This window comes from Cherax quadricarinatus, chromosome 86 (assembly GCF_038502225.1).
Source record: "Cherax quadricarinatus isolate ZL_2023a chromosome 86, ASM3850222v1, whole genome shotgun sequence".
NCBI lineage: Eukaryota > Metazoa > Arthropoda > Malacostraca > Decapoda > Parastacidae > Cherax > Cherax quadricarinatus.
The window spans coordinates 18000468-18012799 of NC_091377.1; the positions used below are offsets into that span (position 1 = coordinate 18000468).

A 12332-nucleotide genomic window follows, 5' to 3' on the forward strand; every position below is an offset into this window, starting at 1 on the left:
GAGTCCTTACAAAGGCTGAACATAATTATACAGTAACAGAGCAAGAAGCTTTAGCAATAGTATGGTCTTTAAAGCACTTCTGAGACATTATTTATCAGTACCCTGTTCATGTCTTGACAGACCATGCTCCAATGATACCTTTATTCCAGAATAAACAACCTACTGGAAGGTTAGCCAGATGGACCTTGACTATCCAAGAGTTCAATCCTACCTTTGAACACTTACCTGGCAAGTCGAATGCAGTCGCAGATGCTTTATCGCGACATGTTAGTATAGTAACTGCAGACCCTCCATTTACTGCCGAGGATGTAAAAAATGCTCAAAGAACAGATCCCATGTGGTCTGGTGTGATTCGATTCCTGATCCAGGAAGATCTTATTCTGACTGTGAAGCCACCAGCACCCATTAGTGACTGTCATGAGTCAAGAATTACTGTATCGAACAGCCGAGTTGAGTACTCCTAGCAGAAGAGTATACCAGTTAGTAATTTCACAGTCACTAGTGAATGTAGCTGTATCTTTTGTAGATACTTGTTCAGATCGCCCTCAGTCAAGGCATGTGTTAGCCATTGCAGAAGAATTTGATCCACCCGAAGATGATAACCATTCTGCACATGTAAATCTTACCCTCGCAGAGTTGGGTTTAAATGTACATAGCCTGAATAATTAGATGTCCAACATGAATGAAGTTGTCAATTGTGTGTTTTGTTATTAGCTGATCAGTTTTTCAGAAATTTTTTTTGTGTGTGTTCACGTTCCCTCCCAATTCTGAGATTAACAGTAATGATCTGTGCGTGCCAGATCTGCCTTTGCTGTTAATTACTTTCACCTTTGCAAATATATATATTCTTCCTCAGAATCAGTAGTGCATGAATACAGATCGATCGATCAATTCCATCCTTTATTATACCGTGATTTGTTCTTATAATTCGTAATGCATTACTTTAACACCCATTAGTTCTAAGTTACTTATGTCTTTGCTATTGTATAGAATCAGCCCAGAGCTACCTGCCTGTTCAGTCTATAGCATAGTATTTAATGTCGAGATGACATACCTAACATGACCGAGCTGTCAGTATAGCTACTAAATTCCCCATACTTATACTTGTGTAGTATATTGTAGATCGTATCCATGCATATATTTAGGCTCCCCTTCAGTAGGCTCAGTGACTAACGTGTGACGCCGTGTGATGCTGTTGCGAGCCCTGCGCATTCGTCCTGGTCCTCAGTTCTCCATGCATAGGCCTAGAAATAGGACAGGCAGTTTGGGCTCTCACACTCTGCTAATATGTGTGTTAACATCCAACAACTGTGTTGAACTCCGACCATCACATCTCCACGAACCCCTTTCCATAATTGTACACACCAGTGGTGGTAGAGTGGTACACACCAGTGGTGGTAGAGTGGTACACACCAGTGGTGGTAGAGTGGTACACACCAGTGGTGGTAGAGTGGTACACACCAGTGGTGGTAGAGTGGTACACACCAGTGGTGGTAGAGTGGTACACACCAGTGGTGGTAGAGTGGTACACACCAGTGGTGGTAGTGGTGCACACCAGTGGTGGTAGTGGTGCACACCAGTGGTAGAGTGGTACACACCAGTGGTGGCAGAGTGGTACACACCTGTGGTGGTGCACACCAGTGATGGTAGTGGCACACACAAGTGATTGTAGTGGCACACACAAGTGACTGTAGTGGCACACACAAGTGATTGTAGAGTGGTACACACCGGTGGTGGTATAGTGGCACACTCCTGTGATGGTACAGTGGTACATACCAGTGGTGGTGCAGTGGTACACACCATCTTTAAATAATCCTCATATCAGAAAGAGAAAAAAAGGTTAGGTAAGGTTCCTCTGGAAACAGGACAAGTGTTTCCTGACACGGGTCTTTGTCATATGATGCCCTGCCGTTGGAGCTTTAGGCCATCTGACCGAAGCCTTCCGCTGGCTTACAGGTCCACCCCTTTAAAAATTATGGTCATAGTTGAAAGCGATGTAAGCCATATCACTTTGTCTTCCTTTGCTGGCGATACCAGAATTTATATGAATGTCATGCACTGAGGACACTGCAGATCTCCAAGCTGATATAAACTGAATCACCTAGTGGGCCACAGGGAAAAAAAATTATGAAGTTCAACTAGGACAAATTTCATTTTCTCCATTATGGAAAACCTAAGAAAATACAAGCTAGCTCGGAGTATAAAACATTCTAACCACACGAGAGGAAAACTAATGTGAATTACTGAAAACTGATAATGTCAAAGGATCTCAATTTTAAAAGATAATAATAATATCATCACATTTGCTAAGAAAATGCTAGGGATGCCAAGCCAATGATGATGCTCTTTAAATCACTTTCTCTCTAAGTTGAAATATTGCTGTACACTAACGGCACCTTTCAAAAGGCTGGCTGCTTAAACTGCAATCTGGAAAATATACAGATAATTTTCACTACGTGTATAAGTACAATAAAGCAGCTAAATTACTGGGAATTATTTAAGTCCCTTGACCTGCACTCCTTGGAATACAGGCGAGAAAGATATAATTTGCACCTGGAAAATCCTAGAGGGACTAACCTCAAAACAGGTACTATGAATACAATAAGAGTTGACATTTTTCAAACAGAAGTGTCAGGGGCCCAAGATTGTTCAACTACCTCCCCTCATACATACGGAGAATTACTAAGAGACTCCTGACTGTCTTTAAGAGGAATCTGGACAGGTACGTAAAGTCAGTACCTGACCAGTTGGGATATAGTTCGGAAGTTGGATTACATGCGGCCAGCAGTAACAGCCTGGTTGATCCGGCCCTGATCCTCCACGAGGCCTGGTCATGAACTGTGCCGCGGGGAAATTGACCCCCAGAACACCCTCCAGGTAGTGTTGGTACACACCAGTGGTAGTACACAATAGTGATGGCACACCAGTGGTGGCGCAGTGGTACACACCAGTGGTAGAAACCAATGGTGGCACTGGTACACACCAGTGGTGGCACACTGGTACACACCAGGGGTGGCACAGTGGTACACACCAGGGGTGGCACAGTGGTACACACCAGGGGTGGTACAGTGGTACACACCAGGGGTGGTACAGTGGTACACACCAGGGGTGGAACAGTGGTACACACCAGGGGTGGCACAGTGGTACACACCAGGGGTGGCACAGTGCTACACACCAGGGGTGGCACAGTGCTACACGCCAGGGGTGGCACAGTGCTACACGCCAGGGGTGGCACAGTGCTACACGCCAGGGGTGGCACAGTGCTACACGCCAGGGGTGGCACAGTGCTACACGCCAGGGGTGGCACAGTGCTACACGCCAGGGGTGGGTGGCACAGTGGCTACACGCCAGGGGTGGCACAGTGCTACACGCCAGGGGTGGCACAGTGCTACACGCCAGGGGTGGGTGGCACAGTGGCACAGTGGTACACGCCAGGGGTGGCACAGTGGCACAGTGCTACACGCCAGGGGTGGCACAGTGGTGCACAGTGGTACACGCCAGGGGTGGCACAGTGCTACACGCCAGGGGTGGCACAGTGCTACACGCCAGGGGTGGCACAGTGGTACACGCCAGGGGTGGCACAGTGGTACACGCCAGGGGTGGCACAGTGGTACACGCCAGGGGTGGCACAGTGGTACACGCCAGGGGTGGCACAGTGGTACACGCCAGGGGTGGCACAGTGGTACACGCCAGGGGTGGCACAGTGGTACACGCCAGGGGTGGCACAGTGGTACACGCCAGGGGTGGCACAGTGGTACACGCCAGGGGTGGCACAGTGGTACACGCCAGGGGTGGCACAGTGGTACACGCCAGGGGTGGCACAGTGGTACACGCCAGGGGTGGCACAGTGGTACACGCCAGGGGTGGCACAGTGGTACACGCCAGGGGTGGCACAGTGGTACACGCCAGGGGTGGCACAGTGGTACACGCCAGGGGTGGCACAGTGGTACACGCCAGGGGTGGCACAGTGGTACACGCCAGGGGTGGCACAGTGGTACACGCCAGGGGTGGCACAGTGGTACACGCCAGGGGTGGCACAGTGGTACACGCCAGGGGTGGCACAGTGGTACACGCCAGGGGTGGCACAGTGGTACACACCAGGGGTGGCACAGTGGTACACACCAGGGGTGGCACAGTGGTACACACCAGGGGTGGCACAGTGGTACACACCAGGGGTGGCACAGTGGTACACACCAGGGGTGGCACAGTGGTACACACCAGGGGTGGCACAGTGGTACACACCAGGGGTGGCACAGTGGTACACACCAGAGGTGCCACAGTGGTACACACCAGGGGTGGCACAGTGGTACACACCAGAGGTGGCACAGTGGTATACACCAGAGGTGGCACAGTGATACACACCAGGGGTGGCACAGTGATACACACCAGGGGTGGCACAGTGATAGCCACCAGCGTCACACATCAGTGGTACACCAATGGTGGCATACCAGTGGTACACCCCAGTGGTACATCAATGGTACACCAGCGGTATATCAGTGGTATATCAGTGGTACACGTGGTGCACCAGCGGTACATCAGTGGTACATCAGTGGTACACCAGCGGTACATCAGTGGTACACCAGTGGTACATCAGTGGTACACCAGCGGTACATCAGTGGTACATCAGTGGTACACCAGCGGTACATCAGTGGTACACCAGCGGTACATCAGTGGTACACCAGCGGTACACCAGCGGTACATCAGTGGTACACCAGCGGTACACCAGTGGTACACCAGTGGTACATCAGCGGTACACCAGTGGTACATCAGTGGTACACCAGTGGTACATAAGTGGTACATCAGTGGTACATCAGTGGTACATCAGTGGTACACCAGTGGTACATCAGTGGTACACCAGCGGTACATCAGTGGTACATCAGTGGTACATCAGTGGTACATCAGCGGTACACCAGTGGTACACCAGTGGTACACCAGCGGTACATCAGTGGTACACCAGCGGTACATCAGTGGTACACCAGCGGTACATCAGTGGTACACCAGTGGTACAGTGGTACACCAGCGGTACATCAGTGGTACATCAGTGGTACACCAGTGGTACACCAGCGGTACATCAGTGGTACACCAGTGGTACACCAGTGGTACACCAGTGGTACATCAGTGGTACACCAGCGGTACACCAGTGGTACACCAGCGGTACATCAGTGGTACACCAGTGGTACATCAGTGGTACACCAGTGGTACATCAGTGGTACATCAGTGGTACACCAGCGGTACATCAGTGGTACATCAGTGGTACATCAGTGGTACACCAGTGGTACACCAGTGGTACATCAGTAGTACACCAGTGGTACATCAGTGGTACACCAGTGGTACAGTAGTACACCAGTGGTACACTAGTGGTACATGAGTGGTACACCAGTGGTACACCAGTGGTACACGAGTGGTACACCAGTGGTACACCAGTGGTACATCAGTAGTACATCAATGGTACACCAGTGGTACACGAGTGGTACATGAGTGGTACACCAGTGGTACATCAGTAGTACATCAATGGTACACCAGTGGTACACTAGTGGTACATGAGTGGTACACCAGTGGTACATCAGTAGTACATCAATGGTACACCAGTGGTACACTAGTGGTACATGAGTGGTACACCAGTGGTACATTAGTACATCAATGGTACACCAGTGGTACACCAGTGGTACATGAGTGGTACATGAGTGGTACACCAGTGGTACACTAGTGGTACATCAGTGGTACATCAGTAGTACACCAGTGGTAAGATAAGATTTCGTTCGGATTTTTAACCCCGGAGGGTTAGCCACCCAGGATAACCCAAGAAAGTCAGTGCGTCATCGAGGACTGTCTAACTTATTTCCATTGGGGTCCTTAATCTTGTCCCCCAGGATGCGACCCACACCAGTCGACTAACACCCAGGTACCTATTTGCTGCTAGGTGAACAGGACAACAGGTGTAAGGAAACGTGTCGAAATGTTTCCACCCGCCGGGAATCGAACCCGGGCCCTCCGTGTGTGAAGCGGGAGCTTTAGCCACCAGGCCACCGGGCCACATGAGTGGTACACCAGTGGTACATCAGTAGTACACCAGTGGTACATGAGTGGTACATGAGTGGTACACCAGTGGTACATCAGTAGTACACCAGTGGTACATGAGTGGTACACGAGTGGTACACCAGTGGTACATCAGTAGTACACCAGTGGTACATGAGTGGTACACCAGTGGTACATCAGTAGTACACCAGTGGTACATGAGTGGTACATGAGTGGTACACCAGTGGTACATCAGTGGTACACTAGTGGTACATGAGTGGTACACCAGTGGTACATCAGTAGTACACCAGTGGTACATCAGTAGTACACCAGTGGTACACCAGTGGTACATCAGTGGTACATCAGTGGTACATCAGTGGTACACCAGTGGTACACCAGTGGTACATCAGTGGTACACCAGTGGTACATCAGTGGTACACCAGTGGTACATCAGTGGTGGTACGTAAGTGCTGTTAGCTTTTTCTTTCCTAGTGTGATGTTTAAGAGTGTCACACTGGGTGTTGTGATGTTTAGGAGTGTCACACTGGGTGTTGTGATGTTTAAGAGCGTCACACTGGGTGTTGTGATGTTTAAGAGCGTCACACTGGGTGTTGTGATGTTTAAGAGCGTCACACTGGGTGTTGTGATGTTTAAGAGCGTCACACTGGGTGTTGTGATGTTTAAGAGCGTCACACTGGGTGTTGTGATTCAAGTCAATTCAAAGTTTATTCTCTATAAGGATAACAATGCTGAGTTTACAGAAATTTGGTTATTGTTTGGTTTACATGTAGTAAAATTGTGATTACAGAGTGTACCACTAGAACGCTTAGCATGGCTAGGCATTTCGGGCATACTTAGTTTTATTCTTAATTGTAAAATATTACAAATTATGAGGCAAGTTGGTATTATGGCTAAGTGACTAAATACTAGTTTGCGAGTTTAGCAATGTGAATGCTTTTGTTTTGGCACAGTACATAGTTTCAGTATTGGAGTATCACAGGATTCATTATTTTAAGACTGAGATTAATATTTCTGTTTATGGTCAAATGAGTGAGTGAGTGTGAACCACCAGGTGGTATTCGTGTAGTTAGTTGACGGGGTGTATCAGGGAGATAAGATGTTTTCTAATGGCAGTTTTGAAGGTGATGAATGTGTCTGCAGTTCTAGAGTTCTCAGGTAGGGTATTCCAGATTTTAGGGCCTTTGACATACATTGAATTTTTGTAAAGGTTTAGTCGGACACGGGGAATGTCGTAGAGATGTTTGTGTCTGGTGTTATGCCTGTGGGTTCTGTCACAACTATCAAGAAACCGTTTTAGGTCAAGGTTGATATTAGAGTTTAAGGCCCTGTAGATGTAGATTGCACAGTAGTTAGTGTGGATGTACTGAACTGGGAGTAAGTTTAAATCTATGAAGAGTGGGGAGGGGTGTTGCCAGGGATGGGATTTAGTGATTATTCTTACTGCAGCTTTTTGTTGGGTTATTATTGGCTTTAGGTGTGTTGCTGCAGTTGATCCCCAGGCACAAATAGCAGAGGTGAGGTATGGATAAATAAGTGAGTGGTATAGTGTGAGAAGGGCATTTTGCGGCACGTAGTATCGTATCTTGGAGAGGATCCCAACCGTTTTGGATACTTTTTTGGTGATATGCTGGATATGGGTGCTGAAATTCAGGTTGTTGTCAAGGTATAAGCCTAGGAATTTTCCCCCATTATTTCTGGTAATTAGAGTGTTGTCAATCTTAATGTTAATTTGTGCATCTCCTGCTCTGCTACCAAACATAATATAGTAGGTTTTGTCAGTGTTAAGCGTAAGTTTATTGGCTGTCATCCAAGTGGATATTTTAATCAGCTCCTCATTCACAATGGTGTTGAGGGTGGCAAGATTAGGGTGAGAGATGACATAAGTCGTGTCATCAGCAAAGAGAATGGGTTTCAGGTGTTGGGTGACGTTTGGAAGGTCATTGATGTATATGAGGAAGAGCAGGGGACCAAGGACACTTCCCTGCGGAACTCCAGTATCAAGTGGCCGTGTTGCTGATGCTGTGTCTTTAATGGTGACGTACTGATACCTATTAGTAATGTAAGATTTGAAATAAGCAAGCGCATGGCCTCTTATACCGTAGTGATCAAGTTTGTGGAGTAGGATGTCGTGGTCTACTGTGTCAAAAGCTTTTCTTAGGTCAATAAAAATTCCTAGTGGATATTCCTTATTTTCCAACGCTGTGTAAAGCAGATCTAGCATTTTTATGATTGCATCAATAGTGCTTTTATTTTTCCTGAATCCAAATTGGCAGGGGTTGAGTATGTTTTGAGCCGTTATAAATGAATACAGTCTCCTGTGCACGAGTTTCTCAAAGATTTTGGATAGCAATGGTAAGTTAGATATTGGCCTATAGTTGTTTAAGTCTGTAGGGTCACCACCTTTATGTATTGGTGTAACCCTTGCCATCTTGAGTAGTTTCGGGAAGGTGCTAGTCTCTAGTGACTTGTTAAAAAGTAATGAAATAGCATGCGAAAGGACATGGGCCGCTCGCTTGTACAGTAATGGTGGGACATGAGACAGATTCCCCGAGTTATTTTTAAGTGACTTTATGATCTCAATGACTTCCGTGGGCTCAGTTGGTGCAAGATAGAAGGAATCGGGGAAATTTCCATCTAGGTAGTCCCCGGCATGGGCATTGGTATGTGGGATTTTACTGGCGAGATTAGATCCTATGTTTGAGAAGAAGTCGTTTATCTTGTTAGCTGTGTCAGTGGGATGTAGTGGTGTTTCATCAGGTTTAGTTAGGATAATATTCTTGGTTTTTCTCAGTTTGTGGGTCCCTAGAATCTGAGAGTGTGTTTTCCAGGTCTTTTTTATATCTCCTCTAGTGTCTGTGAATCTACTGGAGTAGTATAGTTGTTTGGCTTTTTTTATCACTTTGGTGAGAGCTGATGAATAGTGTTTAAGAATATCTTTGTGTATTAAGCCCTGTCTATATTGCTTTTCATATTGGTGTTTCTTGTCAATGGATTTCAGAATGGTGCTGGTTAGCCATGGGCAACCAAGCCGTTTGTTTGTGATCTGTTTCGTTTTTATAGGACAATGTTTGTTGTATAGTCTAAGTAATTTGTTAAGAAAAATGTCTGTCCAGTCATCAATACCATTGGCCTTGGAGAATTCTGTAGGCCAATCAACAGTCTCTAGGTCAGCTGTGAACTTCCTTACTGAGGCCTCGTCATGGAGTCTAAATGAGACTTTGTTGTATTCAAGTGGTGGTTTATTAATGTTTGTCAGGAGGAAGGTAGGGTAGTGGTCTGTAGTGCTATCTGTGATTATCCCTGATTTAAGGGGGGCTAGTATATTGGTCCGTATGTGGTCTATTATGGTTGCACTTGTCTCAGTGAGCCTGGTTGGTTTAGTTATTGTTGGTATGAGAAGTGTGTTGTTCATATTGTTGATGAAATCAGTTACAGGCTGATCATCTAGTAAGCCAAGGTTGATGTTGAAGTCTCCAGCTAAGAGAAGGTGGTGCTTATTCATTTGTCTGTTTGTTATTAGTGACTTTAATTTCTCACTGAAATTTGGGATGTTTGTGCGAGGTATCCGGTAAATGGCACCGATTGTTATAGGCGTCTTAAGGTTTTTTACAGTAAAATTAGCAATAATGTATTCCCCATATTCATCACTAAAGCAAGTGGTGCTAATACAAGATAATTGGTTAGAGTAATAGATTGCAATACCACCCTCAACTTGGTTTGTTCTGCAGTTGTGAATTGCTGTGTATCCTGGTAGAGGGTAGATATCTATTGTGTCCTGCTTAAGAGCGTCACACTGGGTGTTACAGTCAATAATGTAGCAGTGCACCCGTCACCTCCTCCACGGTACACTGAACTGCTCTCACCTTGTTGGGAAATGTGGAAGGAAGCAAGTTGAGATAACTGTGAGAGAGACGAGCAGTATACTACCACTATGAAGGTTGGAGGGAGACTGCTGCCTCCCGCCCCTCCCTCCCCTGCCACCACCCCGCGCATGCGCACCCTCACCCACGCATACCAACATACTCTAATAAACATTACTATTAGTATTATTTTTCACAGGTTAATGCTAAACCCGTAGGGTTTCCACAGCGCCTGACTAATCAGTATTGATGTAAGGATAGGGAGTGTAACTCTAATTCCCTAAATCAAGAGCCCTAGCACCGGTAGGTTCGCACTCTTGGCCACTAATAAACATTTTTTATTTAAGGTTTACGTTCTTGATTTACAATGTGATTCTTTTACAATGTTCTTGAAGCACACACATGTTGTGGCCACATAAACAATAAAGTAAGTAGATTTAACTTTTTATAACTCAATTAATTCAACCAATTTGAGCATCCAGTGAGCATTCTGATTATTGCATATTATATAATGCAGTGTTTGGAAATAAAGAACTAAATCTAAATTATTTCAAAGAGCAAAAAAAAATCATAAAATATTTAATTTTGATCAAAAAGGACAATAAATCTAGCTACATAATTAATATATATATATATATATATATATATATATATATATATATATATATATATATATATATATATATATATATATATATATGTATATATATATATATATATATATATATATATATATATATATATATATATATATATATATATATATATATATATATATATATATATATATATATGTCGTGCCGAATATGTAAAACTGGTCAATTACCTGGAGTTTACCTGGAGAGAGTTCCGGGGGTCAACGCCCCCGCGGCCCGGTCTGAGACCAGGCCTCCTGGTGGATCAGAGCCTGATCAACCAGGCTGTTGCTGCCGGCTGCACGCAAACCAACATACGAGCCACAGCCCGGCTGATCCGGACTCATTTAAAATTAAGTCCTTTCTAAAAAAAATTCTTATACGTTTAAAGATACATTTTTTTCATTACCTGGAGTTTACCTGGAGAGAGTTTCGGGGGTCAACGCCCCCGCGGCCCGGTCTGTGACCAGGCCTCCTGGTGGATCAGCGCCTGATCAACCAGGCTGTTGCTGCTGGTTGCACGCAAACAAACGTACGAGCCACAGCCCGGCTGATCAGGAACTGACTTTAGGTGCTTGTCCAGTGCCAGCTTGAAGACTGCCAGGGGTCTGTTGGTAATCCCCCTTATGTGTGCTGGGAGGCAGTTGAACAGTCTCGGGCCCCTGACACTTATTGTATGGTCTCTTAACGTGCTAGTGACACCCCTGCTTTTCATTGGGGGGATGGTGCATCGTCTGCCAAGTCTTTTGCTTTCGTAGTGAGTGATTTTCGTGTGCAAGTTCGGTACTAGTCCCTCTAGGATTTTCCAGGTGTATATAATCATGTATCTCACCCTCCTGCGTTCCAGGGAATACAGGTTTAGAAACCTCAAGCGCTCCCAGTAATTGAGGTGTTTTATCTCCGTTATGCGCGCCGTAATGATAATGTAAAAAATTAAAATTTTGCACCAAAAGAATCTTAGAAAACTTACCTAACCTTATTATAACAAGAACAATTTATTTTAGCTTAACCCAACTATATGTATTTTAGATTTGTTTACAATAATTTAATACTAAACAAACACAGTGAAATATATTTTTTTCCTTAGGTTCAGAATGATTTTGGCGAAATTATTGCATACACAAATATTTGCTTGTCTTATATGGCAAGATGAGTTTACCTGGAGTTTACCTGGAGAGAGTTCCGGGGGTCAACGCCCCCGCGGCCCGGTCTGTGACCAGGCCTCCTGGTGGATCAGAGCCTGATCAACCAGGCTGTTGCTGCTGGCTGCACGCAAACCAACATACGAGCCACAGCCCGGCTGATCCGGAACTGACTTTAGGTGCTTGTCCAGTGCCAGCTTGAAGACTGCCAGGGCTCTGTTGGTAATCCCCCTTATGTGTGCTGGGAGGCAGTTGAACAGTCTCGGGCCCCTGACACTTATTGTATGGTCTCTTAACGTGCTAGTGACACCCCTGCTTTTCATTGGGGGGATGGTGCATCGTCTGCCAAGTCTTTTGCTTTCGTAATGAGTGATTTTCGTGTGCAAGTTCGGTACTAGTCCCTCTAGGATTTTCCAGGTGTATATAATCATGTATCTCTCCCTCCTGCGTTCCAGGGAATACAGGTTTAGGAACCTCAAGCACTCCCAATAATTGAGGTGTTTTATCTCCGTTATGCGCGCCGTGAAAGTTCTCTGTACATTTTCTAGGTCGGCAATTTCACCTGCCTTGAAAGGTGCTGTTAGTGTGCAGCAATATTCCAGCCTAGATAGAACAAGTGACCTGAAGAGTGTCATCATGGGCTTGGCCTCCCTAGTTTT

General features: G+C 45.8%; 1 protein-coding gene across 1 annotated transcript in view; it reads right to left on the reverse strand.

Annotated features, from left to right (window-relative positions):
- Bmcp (uncoupling protein Bmcp mitochondrial) overlaps positions 1–9977 on the reverse strand; it is a 336863-nt gene extending 326886 nt beyond the window's left edge. Inside the window, exon 1 of the mRNA XM_070103691.1 lies at positions 9900–9977. The gene's annotated coding sequence lies outside the window, so the exon portion shown is untranslated. The remainder of the gene's footprint in view (positions 1–9899) is intronic.
- Positions 9978–12332: the final 2355 nt, after the last annotated feature.